The following is a 13,356-nucleotide window of genomic DNA, read 5'->3' as shown; positions in this document are numbered from 1 at the left end:
GGGGAGAAAAAAAGAGAGAATACAAAGAAAATACTGAAAATACTGAAGAATCCTGTTAAAATAACTATTCAGACCCACTGTTATGACCCTCACAATTGAATTGTGAGCCATCGTGCTTCCATTAATGGTTGTTGCACAACTTCTATAAATACCTGTAGCTTCTGGATTTCATTCAACGATTGTAGTTGTAGTTGTAGACAATAGCTCAGTATCTGAGACAATTTCCGAGGCATAGATCTGATTAAACATGCATGAAAATCTTTGCACCATGAAAAGTTCCTGTGTCACTGTCAAAATGATAAAGTTTTGAACAACCAACAATCAACAACAATCAAATTGAGAAAGCAGAGATGAGCTGCTTTGTTAGATAGGTCATGGTGACTAAGAATGAGACAGAGTTATTTTTCAGGTCATGGTGAAACCTTACAGAAGGACAACCATCAGTGAATCACTCCACCTATCAAAGCTTTTATGGTAGTGTGGCTAAAATGCATGAACATTAGACTAGCTTCAAATCCAAACTCCTCTGTTATGATACTATAGTTGAACATGGTGGAAGCATGAGCATGCTGTGGGGATGTTGTTGTTGGGTTAGATTTTTTTTGTTTGTTTGTTTGTTTGTTGCGATGACCTCAAGGCTAATCAGGATAGAGGGAATGCTAAATACAAAGAACAAAAAGCAATTCTGAATGAAAACTTTTACCAGTGGGCTTAGGATCTCGGGTGAAGATTTACAAGACAACAAAAAGGATACTGCCGAGAAAACATAGAAGTATAGCTTTGGAACCACATCAAAAGAGCAGAATAGTACAGCCATGCTCTCCTTCTAACCTGGTTGAGCTTTTGCTAAGAAAAATGGCAACATCAGTAGGAGTGATATCAGCTGATAACGCCCTGCCTGTCTGCGGGTAACTAGAATATTGCTGGAATCAAATCAAAATGAGCATATTAAAAAAACCAAGTAGTTTTTGGAGTTTTTGTACTATTTTTTATAGTATAGGGTACACAAAAACAGCATATGATGGAGAAGAGTGAGACGAGCAGTGGGGAAAAGTTAATTCCATGTTTTCCTGATGTGCGTTTGCATCACACACAGATTTTCCCACCACACTTTCTCTCCCCGTTTGGTAGTCCCTGAAGTCTGCCACACTGAGACACGGTGGACTCAGGATTGATTTTAATCAGGGCTGTCACTGGATCAATGGAAGTTTATTACCCCCAGAAGGAGCACTGGCAATGAAGCTCTGCCTCCTGGGAGGTGTAGTTTCACCAGCCTTCATCATCCAAGCTGCTAACGCCCCTTAGGGAGCATCTGGTATGGGAATTGCAGTTTTTATTGTGTGCAGTAAATCTCATTGTTATTTCTCCAAAAAATTGGACTTTTTCTTCCAACATTGGTGTCATGAAGGAAAATTGAATAGGAGTGCCACATTAGAGAGCATGAGTATAAATACATTAGTTGTGGGCACAATTGTTGTTTGTCAAATGCAAAGTGATGTGGCCAGAAGTGGATAGACAAAAGGGGGAGCCGAACAACAGAGCGAGGTCATTTATTTATGCTCACAGTCCTGTCAACATGATGAAACAGTCTGTTTCTCATCTAATATCTGCCGTGCGCGTGCACCAGGCATTCTTTTGACAAACAACCAACCAGCGGTGCTTACAGCGCAGCGTGTTATATTAGAGCCATTTAGAGAGGCCGCTGGAGCCCACTCCCCCGTTGCTCTCAATACTCACTGGTTTTCTGTTGCTCAGGTGACCAGTACACGGCAGTGATTAATTGCACTTTGTTAATAAGCAATTCATCCAATAGCGGTACAGTAGAGCAAGGAAGTCCGTATGAGTGTTTAGTGCGTGTGTGTGTGTGTGTTTGTGTTGTGTGCTAGCAGTGGAGACATCTCCATGTGCACTTACGTTTCTCTGCCAAGTTTTTCTTCCTCCATGCCGTTGTACATGATCACATTCACTTGGGGGTTAAGCAATTACAAATAAGAACGGTTTCTCCCCAATACTGTCCTCATCCCTCATAGTCCTCACCACTAGTATTTGCTCAATGATATATGAGGTGAACCTAATACTGTTCTCACCAACCCAATGTCCTGATTACAAACAATTATTCATTGTTACTTAGAGTAATAAAAGGGTAATGGGTCCCCATAAATCTACTTGCTGGTGCTTCTGTTTGCTCCCACAGGGGTGTTGCCAGTGGGCCCACTGGGGGATGCAAGGCTAGGTCAATGGCAAAGTCAAACATTCAACCTTTTTCATTACCTTGGTATCATATTATTGTTTAATAAATAGCACAGATGATCAGTCAAGAAAGCAAAATGAAACTAAATCATAAAATCTTTGAGTTTATCAGTAGGCAGATGGGGCTCCAGAGTTAAGAGGCACCCTCGCAAGGCTCTGATTGGATGCACTAAATAACTGTGATTAGATTAAAAAAAACTAGTGTATGGAATTAGATTATGGAGCATAATAAAGAAGATAATGTTAAATCATCTGTGGCCAGGTTGATGCTTTCATTTACAACCAAGTGCTGATGTTGTAGAAACATATGATTAGCGCACACGGGGAGCAAACCTTTTGATGCGCGATGGCGAGAGATGGAAAGGGAGGAATCGGGGGAGGCGGTGGGCAAAAAGATCTTTATCTTCTGCGCACATGATTTATGAATCCTCCCTCTGCTGATTCTAATTTAAATTAAATGCAAAATTAAACACACCGAGTTTTCCCAAGCACATAAACCTAGCTCTCTCCCCCATGCTCTTCCCCTCACATGTCAACACACGCATTCATATACGCTGAATTCCTGGACTACCCTGCAACAGAAAGGCACTGTTACCATGACTCTACTTTGGTCAGTCATCAAGGACAGCTTGTTGAAATTCTGCTCATCTCTTCCCTTTCTCCCCTCAGTTTCCCACTATCCTTCCAACAGTCTCCTCTTCCATGACCGGGGTGAAGTGGCCTGCTTTTGTTAACGGCAATACAGCGTCCGAGTGTCTAAAGAGGCAAAAGGAGAGATGGAAGGTGCAATAACAACAACCAAGAGACTGTTTGGAAAATAAAATAGTACCCAAAAAATGCCCTCATGTATATATTACACAGATAATCCTGAGTAAATTACTTATTATATGCCCTTGTAAAACAGGGATAAAATGATTAGGAGGCAATTTGAACAAAACCCTGCCTGTCCCTTTCTCCACCAAATCCACAAACACAAACACACACACACGCACACACACATTCCACCACTAAACCAATGATGATTGCCAGGAAGCACTTAAGCATTGAACTGACCTCAGTGTTTATTGTAAGGACGGGACAGGTAGGATTATAGAAAACACATCACAGGGTGCAGATGAAGGGGAAAGATGGTGTGGAGGGGTAGAATGAAGGCAGATTCACTGAGGGAAAAGGCCTTTGATGGACTGCATGCCCGGTCCTTCAAGGACAGGTTGGAGCAAAAGAGAGGAAGGTGTGGACTGTGTGAGTGGGAGGAAAGAGATGTTATGAGTAAGGGTTGGCAGATCTGGAGTGTTGTTAAGAATTGTAATATAATAAGTGGGCCATTTAATTCAGCCGCATTTAACATCAAACACACGATTCATCTCAGCTTAGCAAGGCCAGACTGTGACTCCCACATATACTGACACACAGCACTGATACAGTCTCAGCCAGGGCAGTCATATGTGTTCACTTATACATCTGAGGGCGCCGGTGGCATAAATCCATATGAATATTGTGCCGTTGGCCTCAAACGCCTGTGCTGATTTTCACCTGTGACACCACCAACACACATACATGCGAACATAGAGAAGCACCTGCCTTTGGCTAGCCCATTAACCATACTGAGAGGGAGGAAAGTCAGGGCTACTGGAGTGTTTCTTACTCCAACGATCAATCATATATTAGCTAGACCAGGGGTCGGCAACCCGCGGCTCCGGAGCCGCATGCGGCTCTTTAGTCCTTATACTGCGGCTCCGCGTGGTTTGGGAAAATAAATTAGAAGTATTTAGCTGAAGTGTATTTTATTTATGTTAGTTCTTTTTAACTCGTAGTTCTAAATTGGAAGATTGTTGTGATTTTGAAATATAAAAATAAAATTATATTCTATTATTTTTTCATCGCTTAAAATAAGAGTCACACTCGCGGAAGCCGGTATACCCGCCGAAACGCCGTGCATTTATCGAGACTTTCAACCCTACGGATCTTCGGATCCACATTATGTCAGCAGCTGTTCTCCACCGTGAACTATGTTAAAGACAAACACCGTGAGTAAACTGACTTCGTATAGCCCCGATTTGCGGACTCTGTGCGCAGAGGTTCAGGAGCAAAGTCCCATTGTAAACAAATCACGACAGACCCGACGATGTTTCCATGAGCATGCTTTTGAGCATCTCTTTATTGAGCACTTTTCACACACGGTTGCTGTACGCATACAGCCGGCTATAGCTTTTCAGCTCACAGCCCGACATACACCACCAACAACACAACAGCACAGATAGCGCAGACGTAAAGGCAGCGAGGCGTGATTGCGGGTGTCGCTCAGGTGCGTCCCACTCCCCTGCAGCGGCGCTGCAAACCACGCCCCGCCGCACGCATTAACCAGGTAAAATACATATTTAGGCAGAATTTTGCAAATATCTATTTTTCATTTTTCAGCAGCATAGTGCTTTTTTCCAGTTATTTTTTAAGAGTCAGGTCAAGGCTCCAACAGCCCAAAGGCGATATAAGGGTGGCGGCTGACAACAGTTTTTGTTTGCTACATGGATCATTTTAGTTCAGCTGGGTGTCTTTCCTTTTGTTATATTTCTTTAAGAGTTCAAAATGTGTTAATTACGTAAATAAAATGTAATTTTCTCTGTAGCACTTCATGGATTTCATAAGCAACACACCTTAGTTGTTCACACAAAGCACAAAGGTAAAAAAACAATATATACAGTGTTATCTTCATTTTAGATGTCAAAAAGTATTTGCGGCTCCCAGTGTTTTCTTTTGCGTGGAAACCGGGTCCAAGTGGCTCTTTGGGTGTAAAAGGTTGCAGACCCCTGAGCTAGACAGTATATTCAACTGAGCAAGCTGCCAAATAGACAGGGAGAATATGAAGAGGGAATCTAACAGTAGGACCCATATGCAGTGAAGTCTGTGTAGGTCTGAAACTGATAACTATGGGCTAACAACTGAAGAAATACACATAATCCTGATGCGTTATTTATGCACGCTTCTGTTTTATAAACCTCTCGGTGCCGCAGTTAGCTGTAAGTCGATGCAGATAAGCCCATTAATCGCATGCTTTCATATCAATGGATCTCTATGATCCATGAGTCTTTGCACCTGTCGATGAAGGGATGGCAATCTCAAAGTCGTCCAGAACAGCCAAGAACAAAAACACATGCCTAGAATAAAAAAAGAGGCCAATTGGATTCTGTTGCCATAAAAACTCCAACACAGTCTACTTTAGACACACTGGGCCTTCACGTTTTGCTTTTACTTGGTTCAACTTATGTTTGATTGAATTTACACATGTCCCCAAGTGTACTGATTTATGTGTTGTGAATATCTGTTGAAAGCAGGAATGTGTTACAGTATACTGTGTTAGGTTTTTCCTACTTCTTCCCATTATTAAAGAAAAAAGGTTGCCATGGTTTATATCTGTGTTGACGGTCATTGTAAGGGGGTCGGGATTACTAATGACTACAGCATAACTTTTACTGCACTAAGTGCCCAGCTCTGGTTGGTTTTTATTAACATGTCTTTCATTTATTTAGTTATTTTTTTTCTTTTTGCCATCCAGGAACACAAATTCACTAATGACCCTTTCAACCCTACGGCTATCTCGGTCTATTTTTCATTTTTTCCTTGCTCTTCTCTGTCATTAGAGGAGCACTGCTACATGAAAGCACGAAATCCATGCTGAGTGCAGGTGGATAATTATCAGATGCATTCACTTACGCAAGCCTTAGTTTGTGTAAATACATTTACTGTGTTGTATTATACCATTAAAACTATTAGATTATATCCAAAACAAGAGTCAGTTTTTTTTTTTTTTTCATGATCATGAAAAAAAACGGTTGGTGTACCTTATTGCCTTCTGTTTCTTAGAAAACCATCATGCTGTTACAGAATATTTTCAGCTTTTCTACCTACATAACATAAAGAAAAGCTGCTGCCTCGAGCTAAGCTTTCCCATATTGACTGCAAGAAGAAAACAGAAGACATGGGCTCTTTGAGGAGATTTTGCTCGCTGTTTGGTTTGTAGCCATGCTCGTGGCACTGATTGATCATAAGATGGATCCCATATTTGATTCCAGCTAAAACATTTCAAAAAATATTTTATAGATAATGATAGCAAGGAGAATTTATACAAACCATTACAATCTCCAGAAAATTCATCCTACATCGGATATCCTCTAAACTTTACTCTAGTTCCACCAGTAAACATTTTAACTTGTCAAATCTCTACTTAATGATTTAACAAATTTAAGGAAAAAAATGAGCAATCATGTTTTATCAAAAATGAAGGCTGAGTTGTTTGCTCATCCCCTTATTTTGATTCCACCACAAAGTTGAAATTTGAGGTTTTGTGTGAAAATTCTCAGCAAGTACCAAATGGATTGCTGTGAAATTTGGAGAAAGAAATTGGTGATTTGAGCATTCATCATACCTGTTTAACATCAGTTTGTTTTTGACAGGGTTTTTGGAAAGTGTTTGAGGATGCTTTCACATTTAGCTTTGCCGCCCATCTGTTGAATGCTGCCTTCAGTTTAGAGTTATCAGAATTGCTAGTGTTAAATTTCACATCAACTTTCAATTCTGGCCGAGAGTCCCAGATTTAAACCCATCTGGGACTCTCGGCCATTTGACCTTAGAACTGAAGAAGCTTCTCGGATGAGAGGTGAAACGTCTTCAAGCAACTTAAAGAAGTCCAGACGCTTTTCTTTGTAAATTCCTTTGACTACGATGACCTGGATGACTGAGAACCTTCACAGACATACTCACAAGAAACTGCATATGCTGATTGTGAGTCAGAAGATTATAAAAATAGAATAGAATAGACAACTTTATTGTCATTGCACATGTCACAGGTACAGGGCAACGAAATGCAGTTTGCATCCATCCAGAAGTGCTTTAGCCGTGATATAGATATATTACAATATATATTAGCAATAATATAGATATGTAAGTATATTACAGAAATGGGTCTATTATGGTATGTTATAATGTACACGGTATGAAGTATGTTATGAATATTCTATAACTATAAGTATGTACAGGCTGTAGTGAGTACAAGCTATGTACAGGCTATGAACAGGATATAAATATGAAATAAAAAAACTATACAGAAATATGAGATATACAGCTATACAGAAATGTGAACTTTGCAAGTTATAAACAGTTGTAGGATTAAAAATTATTGTATGTACAGAATGATTATTTACACAGAACTATACAGTAGTGCAGTTAAGATAAGTGAGATATGTGGATAATTTCTACAGAGGCTATATAAAGTGCTATAAATACCAGACTGCTAGAGTTAGTAGCATACTGTCTTTAACTTTCTGAACATTGTTGAGCAATAACTAATTACAAGTAACAAAGTTTTGTAATTACATGATAAATGCAAACAGAAAAAAGTCAATTAAATTATACATTTATGAACAACTGATGAGGGTTTATTTCCTGGTAATTTAAGATTTAACAGTATACTGCATTTCTCCATTCTTTATTTAGACCTGCATTAGTAGTTACCGCAGCAACAACTGTTCTTTCTGGGGACCATAAATAAAGACAGAGCAAGACATCCAATCATCAAACTACAGGAAACAAATCAACAAATAATATAAATAAGAGAAGACAATAAAATCAAATATTTCCTTTAACAAACAAACAGAAATCTATTTTAAAAAATTACAGATACATTCACTTAGTAAAGGCTTTCAGTGATAATAATATTTCAACCAGCATCACGACTATCATCAGTCTTCACAGATACATAATCAAGTGCATCCCAAAAGGATTTTCTTTTAAAAAAAAATAAATTGTTTGAAAACTTTTACTAGCATTCTTAATCTCAACTGTAAGAAAAATGGAAGCTTGTTCCACTTCAACATCAGCCTTTTCTTTAATACACTGATTTTAAGTAAAGGTAAATAAGTAAGTAAATGTCAACAAATGCGACATTCAGGTATCATTTCATGTTACCAATCAGGTTTCATGAAATGGACATAAGATATTTGAGCCTGTTAGAAGGAACTGTGTCTTGTGGAGCATTCATTTGGCATTAAGACCCTTTATGGGTTTAAATTTATTTTAAAAAGTAATCAAATATAATTATACATTTCATTACTACCATTACCACCCCACACCCCAAGTTACATCACTTATTATATTTCAATAGAACAATTAGCAACCTTTTTTTTTTTAAATAACCTTCCCAATAGATTTGCTATTGCTCTGCTTAGATGATAAGAGGGTTAGTCATCAGAACAGAATGTATTTTCAGCCATTAGAATTAAGCACGAGTGGAACTATAGGAGATTATTCCAGGAAAACCCAAATACTTTCTTTTTATTGCATATCTTTTGTTTACACAGTCGTTTCTTTTATTTTGCCTGTCTGTACACATCAGCAGACATACTGCAGTCAGCACCACAAACAGTAACACATGCTTTGGCAAAAAAGATTCAGGATTCACGTTTTATCCTCCAATTCTTGTAAATATTAATAATACATGAATCCCTTTCGCCAAAGTGAACAACAAAGTTGCCACTACTGCATCAATAGTATTCCACAAGGCTAACAAAAATGATTTAAAGTCATAAAACTCCATTTAATGTCACATAACAGATGTGTTTAAACATCAACAAGTAAACAAAGTATGTATGACTGAGGGAAGCAGGTGGAGCTCCTCTCATTGACAGGCAGCATCACCAAATATGTTGCTTATATGGAGAATAAGGGCCACATAAAAATGATTGAAACTTAAATGTGGCAGCAAGTTCATGAAGTTTACCTTATACCAATTTTTGAAGTTAGTTACAAACTAGGCAAGCCTGACTAAATGGGTCTTTGGAAGTTCTGACATGCCTGACTGATCTAAAATTATTGTGTTAAATTGTAAAATAATTGAATTTCTTCTGCATATTAAAAATGAAGAAGCAATGCTTAATGTCTGTGTTTTGCATTTTAGTGTGCAATATGCATCTGTGTGTAACTTTAACTTCACGGATGTGTTTCCCATGTGTGCATTAATAAAAAAAACCCCAAAAAACTTACACATTGGTTTATAATTAGTGGTAGTTGGTGTTTTAAGGGTTATTGACTCTTAAGTCATAGAAGTGCTGTGGAGGCTTACAAAGATTAGTCATCTTTGTAACCTTTGAAGAAAAATAGTATGTCAGAACAATCAGCTGAACCTAACAGCATCATTGGATTTTCAGAGGAAACGTTTTCCCCAAGGATGCCACTTTCGAAGCATTTACTTTTCACTTTTTTATTTCCTTTTTGAAATGACACCTGCCTTCAAAGCTTTCTGATCACTCTTTCTAAGTGCTCAATTTTTCATCCAAGCAATGGATTAATCTGCTTTTAGTTGTTACTCTATTAAGTCAATATCATAAAAGAAACAATGCATGTATCTGCATAACCATCTCCGAGCAAAGGTTTAATTATAAGTGTACTCTATAAATGCCGCATAGTAATGGACTGAAAACAAAGAAATGTAAAAATATATATATATATGACACGCACTGAGTTGAAACAATACCACCTACACTACTGAGGTGCCCACAGTTAAGGCTTTGCTTCTGGACACAGTGTCCAAATGCCCTCTGGCTCTCTTATTTACTTGTATCAACAGCCTGATGCTTTGCTCCTGTTGAATATTTTGTAAAATCCACAATTTTCATGTAGTGGTTCGTGTTCTTTTTAAATAGGTGGGGCCATACATTATGGCATCTGTATGTGAAACATGCATGAACTTGGATCTTCTGAAGAACAACTCAAGAACAATTTTGATGATATATTATGAGATTAATATGCAGAACTTATGACTAAATACTATATAATAAAATAATATATATGGACTGCACTCTATACAGTCAATAAAAACAGAATCACATATTCCGTTCAAGTCAAGTCAGAGTTGACTTCTATAGCACATTTATAAGCACTGAACAGCCTCAGTTGACCAAAGTGCTCTACAGTCTATGCAAAATATGCATATAAATAATAATGACTAAATCACACACACACAAAAAAACCCACAATAAAATATAATCAAATAAAGCAAATAGTCGACTTGATATACTGGGTTACAATAATACTATGTTTGCACAATAAAAGCCAGGATGCCTTTCTCAAAGTAGATTGTTCCAAAGATTAGGGTCTGCCACCGAAAAGGCTCTTTTAACACTGCTGTTACAGTTGTTTTCGTGCGTTGAAAATCACCTCTAGAAATCAACTCGAAATAGAAAAATTTATTAAATTTCTTGTTTTATTTTATGTCTATTAACAGTATATTCAAATATGAGTAGTTAAGAAAAAGCAACAGTCCTGCACGCCACAAGGTCTAACTTGGAAGAATTTGGGGAAATTTGGACATTTCACTGGTTTTGTGTTAAAACAGTAAACTAACGCACACCAAAGCTAGCCATTATAAATTATGATTGTTGCAGTTCTATTTAAGGCTGCAAATAGCAAGTAAATCTTTTTTGTTCTCGAGGACCACTTCTAAATATTTTTTAGGAGCCATTTATGCAACTTTAGGTTAACTAAGGGTAGCCTTCAGTTAACCTCAGCATCTACGCTGGAGCTAACTGGAAGTTAGCTTCCCAACCCGCACAAGTAGTATCTTCAATACTACAGCCACAGTGTGTGGATCCAGCAACACAGAAAAGGTCGTGGCATAGACAGCTTATGCCAGGTGTAGAGCAAAGTTTGAGATTTGAATGGTGGTGTTTTTAGTATCTTGTTATCGTCTTCTACATTAGTTTAATGATGAAAGTAGCTCAATATGCTATTTATCTTGATGTGTGCTAACAAGTTAGTTTGCAAACTTTCCAGAAGTTTGGAGATATTCTGCGCTTCATTTAGACTAAAAGCTGGTTGAAGTACCTTCAACGTTAACCTTGTTTAAATGTACTTCACAGACTACAGCATTTGTTACCCTGATACAGTGCAGGCCTAGCCATGCCCTAATGTCAATATAATACAACAAGAGAAATAACTAAGACAAAATAGCAGCAGGCAGGAAGTGGCCTTCAGAACCTTTCAAGCTTAAAACCGCTTTCTAAAGGCAAAAAAAGCATACTTTAAATAATGAATATTACTGCAGTCAACCTCCATCTGACAGTGATGTTTGGACAGCTGTTCTTCATTTTTGTCTGCTTGTGGGGTCATGAAAGCTCTTCATCCGCAGCAGTACAGCGAGTTATCCTCAACGAATTTATCTGTCTCCCCAGCAAAACATGCAAAATATTTTTTCTTAATATTTCATGACCCACTAAACACTAAATAAAACTTGCATTCATTCTGTGCTCTGTTTTTCTTTTTTTTTTCTGTGTCACTGAGCACTTGCTGTGATTCTCTTTGAGTCCTCCATTTAAAATATACCACATAGATAAATTATGGATGAAACGTTAGAGGCAAAAATTGAGCCAAAATAGAACTTTCTTTGAAGAAAATGCAGGAGGAGCTTACGCTGTCTTTTTTTGCAGACAAGCTGTAAATTTATTATTGGCAAAGTATGCATTCACTACTCCTGTATGATGCCAGTTAATTAACACTTTCTAACCATAATTCTATTAATTATTACTATTACCCTAACCATTTTGTCCTGTCTTCCTCCCCTCACCCCCAACCGGTCACAGCAGATGGCAGCCCCTCCCTAAGCCTGGTTCTGCTGGAGGTTTTTTCCTATTAAAAGGGAGTTTTTCCTTTCCACTGTCGCCATGTGCTCACTCATAGGGGGTCATCTGATTGTTGCGGTTTTCTCTGTATTACTGTAGGGTTTTTGCACCATGAGCAACTGTTGTTGTGAGTTATATAAATAAGATTGAATTATAATAATCAAGGGGTGCAATTACATGATATTACATCAGAATGTTGTGAGATGAATTTATAATAAACATGCATTGATAATAAATGTGCATCGATAATGCTGTCTGTTGTCCTAGCTATGCTCCCTTACATTCTCTCCCTCTCATATACACAATTACAAGAAGACATGGGGCTGAGGCCATGGCCTTTACCTTTTTAGTGCTCGCCGTGCTTATTGGAGCATACTGTCTAAGACATGGCCCTGCTCTCAACAATAGCTTCAGCAAAGATCCCATTTAGTTAAGAGCCCATAGAAGACCTGTCTTGAGGCTAAATGCAGAATAGCAAAGAGTGGAGGAAGAACAAAACAGAGAGAGGGAGCAGGATCAAACAGCAGAGAGAGAGAACAGAAACACATATGTGCAGCTAGTTCCTTATGGCTGATGCTTACTTTTTTACTGTCTGATGAAACCCAAAGCACTCTTTGCTGTCCAGTCATCTTTTCTTAAACCCATTTCCAACCTTCTATTTCCTGTAAATGAAAGTTTAACCAAGGGGAAACTTTCTCACTTACCATCAGTATCAGTTACTTAACAACTCTGATATACACTCGACTCACATGAATCCAGCTTTTGTCAGTTACCCCCTCAAAAGTCCAACTCTCTCTATCCTCAGCAGACCAGGCAATCTCACTTTCATCTTGATTCCCTTGTGGTATTGCCAAAATGATGGAAATAGCAGCAATTCCTCAGTGAGGGTAGCTCTCTAATGGTGATGGGTGTTTTCTGCTGGCATGAAATTGCTAACTTATCTCCAAGAGGGCAAGATCAACCGTCATCACTACTGTCACGCAAGGTTTTATTCATTGCCTCTCTCTGCCCACCTCATGGTGATGGAGTGCAGCAAAGCCTCGTATTTTATGTGCCGTAATTAGGATCATGTCTGGCAAGGAGAGCGGTCATAGGTATAAAGCATGCCAGTATCATAATGCAGATACAGGTTTGTAAGGTTCTTTAGCTGACTCAGATGCAAGACAAAACCTGACAAGATGTTTTAAAATAAATTACCTTTAATGGCTTATGGGAAAAATATAACAAAAAGTGAAATAGAAAGGTAACAGGACACCCCAATGTAGAAAAATGGGAACTGAAAATGCTTAAAGGTAACACAAAAACTGATCAGGGAAAGAGCAGGAACAAGAAATGTGTAACAGGGCTATGGGACAGATACTCAGGGAAGATAAGACAATTCTTGCAAAAATACAAACTGCACTGCATACTGCTAACCCACGTCATTTAAAGTATGTCACTA

Source organism: Oreochromis aureus, linkage group 22 (genome assembly GCF_013358895.1).
Source record: "Oreochromis aureus strain Israel breed Guangdong linkage group 22, ZZ_aureus, whole genome shotgun sequence".
NCBI classification, from domain to species: domain Eukaryota; kingdom Metazoa; phylum Chordata; class Actinopteri; order Cichliformes; family Cichlidae; genus Oreochromis; species Oreochromis aureus.
The sequence above is the reverse complement of the archived record's forward strand: the minus strand, read 5'-3'. Positions refer to the sequence as shown.